Genomic DNA, 10,133 nt, shown 5'->3' on the forward strand with positions numbered 1-10,133 from the left:
TGTGCGATTTGCGCCAGCGAGAGCTGTATATGTATCGCGCATGCACGAGTCAACTTAGCCTTTTATAGACACAGAATGAACTTGCTTAATTAGACCTGCTTTCTGATGTAGCTAAACTTTCCCCAGCCCAGTGAAGCACCCCAACTGCCCTTCCAGGTCATTATCAGCAACACAGCAGTAAATATCAACATGAAGCAGATTATTATTGTAGATCATGCAGGGAGAACAAAGTGTGAACTATTTAACTGCAGCAGTGTTTGACTATATTCTGCGCAGTGAGAAAACCTGAAGTCATTTTCAAGTTCCACCATTTCTTACTTTTTTTCAGTCAGGTCAAGTTTCTAAACTTTCTGAATCTCCATTTCCTGCTAATGAAAAGAAAATAGGAATCTAATGAATCTCCTATCTACCTACTCCATGACTTCTTTGAGGATCAAATGAGATGAGGCATAGGAAAACACTTCACAAACATTTGATTAAAGTGTGAAATGTTTGTGCACTTGGCTATAAAGCAAGTCGTGTTCCTGGGCTGAAGAAACTCTGAGGAGGCTAGTCACTAGGGACAGGAAGCCGGGTGTTGCTACGTGACATCATTACCCGGAGCCCACAGCACCCCTTGTCGGGCTGGTCTGGGCTTGGCTGTGGGCCTCATTATGTGCCATGACAGCATTGATTGCGATTTGGTGGGGTGTTGTTCCGGAGTGATAGTGGGGCCTGTGTCCCACTTGGGGGAAACCAAATGTTGTTTTGTGGGTGCCAGGTCCATGCTGCTGTTTCTCTGTAAATGGCCAATGTGCATCACGGCAGCTCCTGAGTTGAGCGTCTGCCCCCTGGTGGTCAGTACGTGTCATAGCGAAAGGTCAGATAGTGTGAGGGACACTTAACATATTTGCCTTTTATATAGAGAGATTGCTGCGTTTTTGAGAAAGGACTTACTCCACAGCTGGACAGGCAGATTTCCCCCACACCAACAAAGAACAAGAGAAAGTGTAATGAAAGTAACTCTGAGTCCACTAGGGAGAAATTAGGTAGAGGAAGGGGACTGGAGCCTGACTGGTTTTTCTACAAACTTAAAACTTTTACAAACTTTTGTAACCTTCACAACCTTTTATACACCCCTTTACAATTTGTATAAACCTTTTTATCTATTAAGAAACTGTCATTAGAATGATTAATTTCAGTCTTTGTCCAATAAAATGTCTTCATATTTTATTCCTTCTATTATTATAACGATACAGGTTTTTTTTTTTTATTTGAACTTTTAATTCTTAGAAACCTTAATTTTCAATGATAACCAAAAAAGGAAACAGCCAGCATTTCTTAGATTGATGTTTATGAACACACTTTAAATATAATCTTTATTTCAAGAAAACACACCTCCAACAAAACAAGACATTACATCAACAGTTTCAAATCCAATTTATAAACCTTCTGTAATAAAAATCTAAGAGCAAGCAAACTTGAGACTTGTCTAGCAATTAATGTTTTAGTATTTTATTCTAAAATATTTAGATGTTCAATAACTTTTATTATTTAACCCAGCAATGCTTCAAAGTTTTTAAATTACTAAAGACTTTGGAAAACTATGTATAGGCATACATAACAACAACTGGAAAGCTTTATAAAAACAAAAAACAACAACAACAACAAAAAACCCTTCATTTCAGTTACACTTATAGTCTTAAAAACTCTGTGAGAAAGCCAATTATTATCCAAACCATTTTCCTGATAAATTTTGTAATAGGTATAACATGACCTTGGCAATGTTTTAGGAGGCTGGAGAAAAAGGTATGTGGGGAGGGGGGAGACAGGAGGGAGTAGGCCCTGTAGGCTTGACAACCAGTTGGATTCAAAAGCTCCACATTCTTTCCTTACAAGGGGAGGGACTGTATTCCTCCCTGTAGCTTCTGAAAAGCTGGACTACAAGTGAGATTCTCCAGACTACGGTTCAAGGGCTAGAGCAGTGGGTCCCATAGTGAGGCACATGCCCCACAGGGGGCCAATTTGATTTTTAAGGGGGGCAATTCGAGAATGAGTTAACAGTGAATTTTTTGCATTTCTTATGGTTCTAGGGGCCTCATATGCATTATATAAATATATGTTGTCACATATTTATGCATTTCACTTCTCTATTATATATTTTGAAACTTGCTATTTTTTCATATTATAATTTTTTTTAACAATTTCTTAGTGATTTCTTTCTCCATACTTCAGCTGTCCTTTTGTTCTTTTATTTTTCTCTTTCATGGATGCCATGTTCTTTGGAAGTTTGTTTAGACCAAGTTAATGGCCTTTTAAGCTTCCTCCATGTGAATAGGAGTTCACTTTTTGAATAATAAGAATTATTTATCACAGCGGGAGGGGGGCATCAGGATTTTAGAGACGCTTAGGTGGGGCATGGCCAAAAAGAGGTAGGGAACCACTGGGTTAGCGTGGAAGGGTTATTCTTGCATGAATAAAGAAGACCTATTCTTGCACGAATCTTTGTGCATCAGGCGTCTAGTTTATTTATATAAAAAAAAGTTCCATCATTTTGACATATGTACATATGTGTTTAATGTTTTTTTTATTTATTTACCACAAGTAAAGGTCAGGAGTTATCTTTCTTTTAAATTTTTTTTACTGTTTCCCTTCATTATTGCTGTGTCTGTGCTCCTTGTGAGTGAGGTAGGTGCTTATGTAGGTGGATTCCGACTTATGGTGAAAATCGTGTTACGTGGTGCACCACAAGGATGTAACCCAAGGACCTACTGTATCTCCAAAGTGGGCCATTAACAGACCTGAACAATTCCTTTAACAGGCTTTCAGCTTATTACTTTCCTTAGAGAAAACATGCTGAGGTTTGGGTGATAGTGAGCTCTGCTCTGGTAGTGGCAGAACTGTTAAGTACAGTGGTTGTCTGCCTTGGCTGCACATTAGAAGCACCTGGGAATCTTTTTAAAATCCTGATTTCTGGGCCCCATCCTCTGGAAATTCTGTTTGTTACTCATGTTGTGGCCCCACCCTATAACAAAGAAACAGAATGTCCGGAGGATGAGGCCCAGGAATCAGGATTTTAAAAAGATTCCCAGGTGATTCTAATGTGCAGCCAAGGTTGACAACCACTGGTTAAGCAGCTGTTTGCAATTTTGCAAACAGGTGCCTGCAGTCTGGTAGCAAAGAAAGGGTTACATAGGCAATTGCTCTGTGGAAGAGGGGTAAGGATGGGGGTGAGAAAGCAGGCTTTTCTGCTTTTGTGAGAGGCAGGCAGTTTTCAGGGACTGTGAGGAAAGTTTCCCTTCATTCACTTGCAGTTGTGACAATGCACACTTCATAAGCTTTCCTTAAATCCCTACCTTGGTAAAAGGCTATAAATATTAGCAAAACAAACTTAATAGGAGAACAGTGCTACAATTGAGAGGTTTATTTATAAGCCAGAATTCCTGTCCCCAGGTTGGGGCTGAATCATTAGCTGGGTCTCAGAGAGGTCTGTCAGGAAGGGAAGACGCAGGGGAAGGTTTAGAATGAAGAAGAATTTGGTAAATGGTCCAGTTCCCACAGAGAGAAGGGCAACTGTGGGGAAGGAAGAAGGCCTGGGGTCGGGGAAGCTCTGACCATTTCCCCGGGTGTGCGGTGGCAATAGCTGTCTAAGTCAGCGAGCGTATTGAAATGGAAAGTGCCATTCTCAGGCCAGATGGGCTGATTATCATATTGGGGCCAGGCCCTGGTGCAGTAGAAACTGAGCCACTTGGGCCTGCTGGCTGTGAGCAAGAGGTGCTGTTAGGGGGAGTGGGTTGGTTGGTGTGGTGGAGAGGGGGAAAGGTGAGGAGTGAGAAGTCTATCCTGGAGAAGAGGAAAGCTGACCACTAGCTTAGGGCGTCCCACTAACAGGGCAGCTAGGGACCTGGGCCTGGAGGAATGGACGCTCCAGCCCTGCATGCAAGGGCTTTGGTGAGGCAAAAGCCAGCAAATCAGAGGGTCAAGGGAAGGACTCTTACTCAACGGGAATTCCAGTGGCTGGTGTGGTCTGGAGAAGCCTGCAGCCGGGAGTTGGGGTCTCTGTGAGCTCCCTAAGCAAATCCCCGGGTTTCAGCACCAAATGTTAGGTCCGTGCCAACAGGATCAGGCCAAGAGACATTGTGAAAGCTTAAGAAATGGTATTGCATTCCCTCACAGGGGGCTGAGACCCGCGTGTGGGTGTAGGCACCGAGGGAGTATTTGTTTTCTAATATAGGTGTTGTGTGGAACTGGGGCCAGCGGACTCTCCTTGTGGGTTATTGTCCTACGAAGTTTGAAGAATAAAACTCACAGATTAAAAGACTTTAAGCCAAAGTATGGAAGTTTATTACAAGCATATACAAACTCTCCCTAGGGAGGGGTCCCCAGATGGGAAAAACCTGCTCTCTCTCTCTCATGGGAAAACAGTCTAGCCCTGAGTCTCTTTGTCTCCCTGTGTATATATGCTGATAGCTTTCTTGTCTGAGCATGATCCTTTCTGATGGAATTCTTCCTTAATATGCCCCCCATGCTCTCTTCATTGGCTACTTTCCTACAAGGTGTCAGTTACAAAGCTCAAAGCTCACCCAGGGGCCCCCTCTTTCCCGTATTTTGTAACATCCCTCCATCCTCTGTGAATATCTCTTCCTCCCCCAGGGACCCCCTTCCCCCAAAACTGCCTTTCCATGTCTAAACTCCTTCCATAGGGACTGCGTCGGGGTTGCACCAGCCTTCTCGGGGAGCTGCCTGAACAGCAGGACGTCCTTGGAAGGTAGCAGGATGTCTGGTGGGCGCACAGCTCAGGCAGAAGGGAGCACCCAAGTTGGCTGGGGAGTGTATCTTATCTTCTGCAGGTGCAGGCCATTGCCTTCAAGCCATGGGGAAAAACTTATAACCATGTATTTCAGAAAACATGTCCAAACAGGAGAGGCCAGGGTAGTAGCACAGCCTAATAAGTAGCATGGCAGTCCTTCCTTTGTAGCCAAACAGGTAACTCACTGATGCCCCCTATGTTTCGGTAGAGGTAGGGCTCAGTAGGACAAAGCCAATACTCCCTGCTGTGCCTGCCAGCTTTTTCAAGATACTTAACACATTTTTTTGTTTCATGTCTCAAAGGTAGGTATCAGAGCCCAGAGTACAGGCATGAAGAAGTCCCTTTATTTCGCCCATTCTACAACTGGCACGGAACGAGTCCCCTAATTAGTAAAGGGCCTGAATCAGCCTGGCAAACAGTTTTAAGGTCTTGGCCTCAATTTGTTTAACGAGAGCGCCGCTCGGAAGCCTGTGTTTATATGTCGGCAGTCTGTCCTTCAGCAGCCTTTGGCCAGGGCCCTTTGCTGACCGTGTCTGTAAAGGCAACCCAAGGAGGAACTTCCTCAGGGTTTTTTTAGATAATATCTCTGAAACTTGAGGGGTCCCCCGTTGGTTCTTCCCCAAAAGCCAGGGAGGAGAGGGGCAGGCAGAGAGCTGCAGCATGCTGACAACTGCTGGATGACACATTCATTCTCCTTCTGGCCATGCTCCAGAGGCAGAAAAGCTAAGGATTTTATGTAACGGTTCTAAGTGTGCTGCTTGTGGAGGGAGCTCTCAGAGGTGGTGAAACCGCAGGTCAACTCTGCTCCTTTTACGTGCCTCAGTTTCTCTCCCCGGCTGTTTAGATCAACCGCGAGGAACCAGAGTTCTAGGGGACCAGCCCTTATGCGCATTCCCTGGATGGGTCAAAGCTTAATTACAGTTGTATTCTGGAGTCCCTGTGAGGCCCCTGCACGTCTTAGGGTTCAACCTCAGACACCTCTGCAAAGCCTTTCTCACATAAGGACATTGGAGATTCTGGAACTCGAGAAAGGAATTTGCCTCTTTGATCTTTGAAGCTTGGGCGGGGACCCAAGCACTCATTTGGTTTTATTATCAATTTTCTGCCCCGGAGCACAGGCCTAGTATGTTTTGCTAATTTTTTTTTTTTTTATGCTGTAATAATACCCCAGTGACAACACAAAAAAAGAAATACCCAAAGGGATTGGCCTCACTGCAACCCGTCACAGGGAACTAAGGACAATTGTGCAGCCAAGAGTTAACTGGTAGCAATCCGCCTCAGATCCCAATCACTATTACATGGGGCACCAAGTATTATAGGCACCAGAGAGGTGTTACCAGACAGGACAGCCCCCTGAGACAGTGGAGAGGGCTGTCCCCAACCTTAATCTTGGTCTTCTCATATAAATGAATTTATATGAGAAACTTTTACTGCGTTGTGAAAAGCTAATTTATTTTTTTTATTTTATTAAATATAATTTTATTGATTGAGAATCATTGATTGGCTGCCTTCTGCACGCCTCCTTCTGGGGATCAAGCCTGCAACCTGGGCATGTGCCCTTAACTAGAATCGAACCCGGGACCCTTCAGTCCGTAGGCTGAAGTTCTATCCACTGAGCCAAAGCAGCTAGAGCAAAAAAGCTAATTGATTAAAGCAATTAAAGCATGCATCGTTATTGAAAAAGCAAAGCAAGCAAACCTATACATCTGGCTTATGAAGTGCAGATGGGCTCTCAGATAATCTGAAGAGCAAATTGTGTGGGGCTCTGAGGTATTATATATCCTCCTGACTAAAGGAGTCAAAATTCCTCTGCTGACTATTTTGGTACAAATTCTCCTGCCTGGAATCCTGCAACACCACCACTGTCTTTACTCTGATAAGCTTGCTTATGTTGGTATGGAGCTCCCTAGGAAAACATCCCCAATCTATATATATAAAATCCTAAGCGACCGAACGACCGGTCGACTGGTTGCTATGACACGCCCTGACCAGCAGGGGGCGTAAGATCAATGCAGGAGCTGCCCCCTGGTGGTCAGTGTGCTCCCACAGCCAACCTCCTGCAGCCTGCCAACCTCCCACAGTCCCTCCCCCTGGCCTCCCTCCCCCAATTCCTTCCCTTGGCCAGCTGGCCCTGATCGGCCAGATTGCCGGCCAGGCCGAGGGACCCCACCCATACATGAATTTGTGCACCGGGCCTCTAGTTCTCAAATAAGAACCCAGATCAAACACTCCTTTCTTCTGACTGGCTTTACCATTCAGTGACTGGGGGCGAGAGCAGAGAAGGACACTGGGAATCACAGCATACACATTCCACTGCCTTCTCACATCGCACCTGGGGATGGAGTCAGCAGGTTTTTTATTTCCTCTTTTTGTCTAGGTGAGATTTATCCTGTGTCTGTCCACTTTTTCTTGAAGTGATGTCCCCCCTCCACACTTTCCTTTGTTTCACTTCTGTAGTGTCTGAGCCGCCCCGCAGGCTGCCCCGGACAATGGCACATTGATTATCCTGAACTACAATCACAGAAGCAGCCAATCAGGAAGAGCTCTGTGACTCTCCTGTTCCCCTAAAAGCAGGAAATAAATCTCCAGGAGAAGTGCCCTCTCCACCCCTGAAGGACTGAGAGACAACCTTATCACAATTTATAAAATCCGGAGCCCGAAAGCGTGTAACAACAAACCTGCAACACCGTGACTGATTTCCTACCCCAGCCCGGACACTGTTTAGATTCCTCACTGATGAGCACCCAGACCTGCTTAGATTTCTTTCTAATGAGCGCTTACTTACTTTATGTCAATTTCTCACAAACCATGGTTTCTTTGTCTAAAAAAGTATAAAAGGCGCCTTGTTCCATAACTTTCTGAGCCTCATTTTGTGATCTGAGCATCGTATTGTGATTCCCCCAAGTGTGCCTACTAATTTTTTCCCTCCCATTAATCTAATCTTGTGACAATGTTATTATTTTGCAACCAGTCCAGCCAGAACTAAAGGAGAGTAGAATGGGGGAATTCTCACCCTTTCCCCAACAGTAGTATTGTTTGAAAAGCTTTACCAAAAAAAAAAAAAATGGCTCATTTAATCCTTTTAGCAGTACACAAGATAAGTACCATTATTACTTCCACTTTGCAGATAAAGGATTTAGCTATGGTAGTGGAACAGCTAGGATTTGGACTAATGTACCTAGTCTAGCTCAAATTTAGGATATGCATCTTATTAGGTGGTTAGGTGGCTGACTGAGAAACAAATTACAGCTGAATGAAAAGGTCATTTAATATTTTCAAAAGTTTATTCGTGCCACTTTTGTCTTGAGGTAGGAAAATGAATGAGAGGATCTGGGAAGACTGTATAAATCCTGAAGATGTTGGGAGATGAGAAAAGGAAGGGTGTGGAAGTAATTGCATTGTTAGTGGTCCTTGGGTTTAACAATAGAAAGGCCCATTAGTATTCATGGGTAAAATAAGGTTTGAACACAGGCCTTCTGTGATGAAATTTTCTGCTCTTTCTATTACTCATAGCCTTTTCCTGTCTTTCATCTTATATACAAAGCTTCTTAACACGTTAAGCGCCCGGCCTGCTTTGTCTTCCGGATGGAAAGTATAGTGTCAGTCACTGGTAACTGACATAGGGCTCAACGTGTTAAAATGATCTCTCTTGTTTAGATTTTTTTTGAAGTCTATGGAGTGAGCTGGAAATTGGCTCTTTAATGGTCTAGGTCTAGCCTAACATCTGGACTTATCTTCCCATTTCCTGACTCCATCTCACTCTCATGTCACTAAAATGTAAAATTAAATTATAGGGTCACTTTTTGAAAATATAATTTCTCTTACATTTCTGGCTTTTGCACAAATGGTCTTTTTGCTTGACTGTCATCCTCCTGTATTCTCTTGGCCTCTTCTTCTCCCCACATTGTCTGCAGACTTGTATATTGACCTTTCCATGTCCTTCAGGGAGGTTCTATAATGCCCTTCTTGATTTTAGAGTTTCTGCTGCCACCCCTCCTTTTTTTGAGAGTGAAAGTAACTGAGTGTTCTTAATAATTGCTCTATTACAAAATATGTAAACCAGGTCCATATGGCTTGTGAGAGCCAATTATAAAATTTTCAGAAATTTGGCAAGCTGGTTACTTAGCCATCAATAGATGACTATGGTGAGATTACGTATGTATAAAAATCTGAAAACACAACATGATATTTTTATTTTTTTCCTAGAAAGCTGGTTCACCAGGATATCACTTAAAATAACACTAATTATGCCCCTCCTTGTCCAAATGTATGAATATGAAGTGCTAATAAAGTAGACATAATTAGGTGAAATTGTCAAGCTGTTCAGGTGATAGCATATTCTTCACATTTCTATCTACCTTATAAGAGCCTGGTTCATTGATCTGAAAAAGGTTCCCTAAATTCAAGTTCAAGCTTCAAGGGGGAGATAAAACCTATATTCTAAAGAAATAAAGAAATAGGTCTGCATTTACATATGCCATCGTCAGCGAACAGAGCAGCTAGAGAGCTGAGAAAATTGCAGACCTTTACAACCCAGCCTTTGATTAATGACTTAATTAAAGTGGGATTAATATAACTCTGGTGGTGATGCTAGTTAAAGTAGAAAATATTCTGGCACTCTCCCCTCTACCACTCATTGTGGGAAACATTGATAGCCAGGTGACAGAGTCAGCGACTTGGACACTGGGAGATCTGGAGGAAAGGCTGATGTTTGCAAGCTATGCAATCAAAAATTGAGAAGCAAAGAAATAAAAGTTAAGTAACGGCAACTAAGCCAATATATCATATAGTGTACTTCGTATAAAGACCCTTAGGAAAAATGTCTCTCAAGTCTCAGTAACAAGCAAAGCTGACTTCACTTCAATAGTTTTTTTAACTTCATGCAGCCTATAAATCTCGTAACTAATTCTACTTTCCTTTTTGAATTGATAGCTGGGGGAGATTAGAGCTAAATTTGTGGCCTAGATAACCAATGCATAGAACCATGGGGCACCTAAGTCTGGGTGCTAATCTAAGCACAGTATTTATTCTTCCCTTATCTTTATTTCCCTTCGTTTCATTCTTTCAGTCTTATTTCACCATTTATAGTCTATGCATTTTTATAAGTCATCATCGGCCTTTTGGTTCTGAAACGGGATAGAAATATATAAATAACGCAGGCTGGAGATGGGCACAGCGCTGGTTCTTCAAAGCACAGTGGCATTTTGTAAGACTTGCAACTTATTTCAAGCTGATATTGAACCCGTTATTTCTGCTTCTACGCAAAATGGCCCTAGGGCTCATGCCATTTTGTAGTTACAGAAACTCCATGTATCTATCTATCTATCTCTCATCTATCTATCTA

This window comes from Myotis davidii, unplaced genomic scaffold (genome assembly GCF_000327345.1).
Source record: "Myotis davidii unplaced genomic scaffold, ASM32734v1 scaffold20, whole genome shotgun sequence".
Taxonomy (NCBI): Eukaryota; Metazoa; Chordata; class Mammalia; order Chiroptera; family Vespertilionidae; genus Myotis; species Myotis davidii.